We start from the raw sequence: 3,738 nt of genomic DNA, 5'->3' as shown, positions 1-3,738 counted from the left end.
GAATTTTCACCTTTCACAATGGGAGCTATATTTGGTGAACAATCTTTCATCCGATATCTCTCTAAAGCTTTGTTTATATAGGTTTCTTGAGACAGACCTATAATACCTCGAATTCTGTCTCTATGTATCTTAATGCCAATCACATAAGATGCCTCACCCATATCCTTCATATCAAAGTTTTTAGAGAGAAATTGTTTCACCTCATATATCAAACCCTTATCATTGGTTGCAAGTAATATATCATCCACATATAGAATAAGGAAACAAATCTTACTCCCACTGACCTTCTGGTATATACATTGATCCATGAGGTTCTCAACGAATCCAAATGAAGAGATAACATCATGAAATTTTAAATAGCATTGACTGGGAAGCTTGTTTCAATCCATATATAGATTTCTTAAGCTTACATACCAATTGCTCACCATTACTAGAGAAGAATCCTTCAGGTTGCTTCATATAAACCTTTTCCTCTAGTTCTCCATTGAGAAAAGCTGTTTTCACATCCATTTGTTGTAAATCCAAGTCAAAATGTGCAACTAATGCTAGAATGATACGAAGAGAATCTTTTTTAGATACATGAGAAAAAGTCTCCTTATAATCGATTCCTTCCTGTTGAGTGAATCCTTTAGCAACGAGTCTTGCTTTATACATTTCAATGTTGCCTAATGAGTCTTTCTTTGTTTTGAAGACCCATTTACATCCAATGGCTCTTACACCATCAGGCAACTGAACAAGATCTCAGACTCCATTAACTGCCATAGAATTCATCTCTTCTTTCATAGCATTAAACCATAGTTTTGACTCATTACAACTCATGGCTTGTGAAAACGTTTCAGGATCATTTTCGGCTCCGATGTTAAAATCCGATTCTTGTAAATACACAACATAATCACTAGATATAGCTGATCTTCTAATTCTAGTAGATCTCCTTAGGTTGTTTGGTTGATCAACAATTTCTTGTTGTTCTTCATTAACAACTTGATCTACTGGTTTTTCATCAGCAATTTGTGGAACTTCAGTAACTGGTTGTCTAACACCCATCTGGTCTTGAGGGATGTGAATAACGACCAATGTGTCATTTGAATAAGAGGGTTGTGCATTAATGTGATCATTCTCAGAAACTATGTCATGATCACTCCTACTAATTAATTCATTTTCAAGAAATTTTGCATTTCTTGATTCCACAATTCTAGTATTGTGAGATGGACAATAGAATCTGTACCCTTTGGATTTTTTGGCATACCCAATGAAATATCCACTTATAGTTCTTGGGTCTAGTTTCTTTTCATGTGGGTTGTAAACTCTTATTTCAGAAGGACAACCCCAAATGCGTATATGTTGCAAACTCGATTTCCAACCTTTAAATAACTCAAATGGCGTCTTTGAGACAGCCTTAGTTGGAACTCGATTTAATATATACACAGCTGTCTTAAGAGCTTCAGTCCACAAAGATTTATGAAGTTTAGAGCTACTAAACATGCTCCTCACCATATCCAATAATGTTCGGTTTCTCCTCTCAGCTACACCATTTTGGTCATGAGAATCAGGCATAGTATATTGGGCAACAATCCCATGTTCTTGGAGAAACTTCGCAAACGGACCAGGTGCCTGTCCATTCTCAGTGTATCTACCGTAATATTCTCCACCTCTATCAGTTCTCACGATCTTAATATGTTTTCCACATTACTTCTCCACTTCAGCCTTAAAAACCTTAAAGGCTTCAAGTGTTTCGTTTTTATTATGAAGCATGTAGATATACATGTATCGTGAATAATCATCAATGAAAGAGATAAAGTATTTCGGACTTTGCATGTCCATATCTGGACAACATATATCTGAATGTATGATTTCTAATATTTCTGTACTCCTCTTGGCACCTTTTTTAGACTTATTGGTCTGCTTTCCCTTAATGCAGTCCACACAAGTCTCAAAATCAGTAAAATCTAAAGTACTGAGTACTCCATCATTTACTAATCTTTTAATTCTCTCTATGGAGATGTGTCTCAATCTCCTGTGCCATAATATAGAGGAATCTTCATTTATAACACATCTTTTAATACCTCCTTAAACATGCATAGTGATGTTATTATTTTGTAAATAAATAGAGAAAAGACCATCAACCATTGTACCATTTCCAATAAGATTTGATTTATAAAACAAATTTATTGATTTATTCAAAAACTGAAATGAATAACCAAGGGGTACAAGTTTTGAAACTGAAATTAAATTCCTAAAAAAACTAGGAACATAAAAGGTCTTTTTCAATTTTAAAATATAACCACTATTCAACACTAGGCAGCAAGTCCCAATAGCCTCCATATGCGAAGACATCTTGTTTCCTGAATAGATGCTTCGCTCATTTTCTATTGGCTTCCTTAGGTTTTGCATACCCTGCAAGGTATTTGTAACATGGATTGTAGAACCAGAATCAATCCACCATGTGTTATAAATCATATTAACCATATTAGATTCATAACAGACAAATGAAGTAGGAATACCTTTCTTTTCAAGCCAGTCTTTAAATTTATTGCAATCCTTCTTTATGTGTCCTGTCTTTTTACAGAAGAAACACTTGGATTATTTCTTGATGTCAGGTTGGGGTGGTATTATTCCTTTCCCTTTTCCCTTGACTTTGACTTGCTTCTTGTACTTTTCTTGTGTAGTCATAAAAATATTATCACTCGTTTCCATTAACAACCTTCATTCCTCTTGAACACACATGATCATTAATTCATTAATTGACCATTTATCCTTATGTGTGTTGTAAGAAATTTTGAAAGGTCCATATTTTTGTGGAAGAGTGCATAGAATGTAGTGCACAAGAAAAGTCTCAGACATTTCCACTTCAAGTGTTTTGAGCCGAGCCGCTATGTCCCGCATTTTCATGATGTGCTCTCGCACACCTCTCACACTGGTGAACCTTAATGAAGAGAATTCCATAATTAGGGTGCTTGCTAGTGCCTTATCTGAAGACTGAAACTGTTCATCAATAGCCTTCAGTAAGTCTCTGACATTATTATGCTGATCGACAGAACCACGCATACCAGCAGAGATTTTGGTCTTTATGAACATTACGCAGAGTCGATTAGATCGCTCCCATTTTTCATAAAGATCAACATCATCCGGAATGTTGTTTTCAGTAATAGCAGATGGTTCGTCTTTCCGTATAGCATAATCAATATCCATCCACCCTAATTGAAGAAGAATTCTTTCTTTCCATATTTTATAGTTATCGCCCTTTAGTTCGGGAATGTCACATTTCATATCAAAAAAACTCGCAGGTTGCATAACTGCACAAAATATCATATGCTTAAAATTTTGAGACAATATTATGTTTTACCAATGTAATTCATGTTTTAAAAATCTAATGACATAAAATTTGCCTGTGGGCTAAAATTTTAATTCAATAAGGTTTTTCTGTAACTTTATGATAAAACTATCAAAATGAATTTTCCTTAACTCCTGTGGGTAAATTAAGAAAAATATATTTTGATATTTTAACCTAATTAGTTATATAAATATAATAAAAAACCATGTGGGGTAAAATTTATTATGTCTATATAATTAATTACAATTGATGTCCATTATGTGATCCAAATCCACTTAATGCATAATTTTTCATAATTAAGGATGTTGTGGCTATTCCTCAATTATTTAAAATTATACGGTTCACCGGACAAAATTTTGGCTTTACTTAATGCTTTATATAATAATTATTTCGCAATCAACACTTTC

Source organism: Primulina tabacum, chromosome 14, assembly GCF_025594145.1.
Source record: "Primulina tabacum isolate GXHZ01 chromosome 14, ASM2559414v2, whole genome shotgun sequence".
Taxonomy (NCBI): Eukaryota; Viridiplantae; Streptophyta; class Magnoliopsida; order Lamiales; family Gesneriaceae; genus Primulina; species Primulina tabacum.
Note: the sequence above shows the minus strand (reverse complement) of the source record.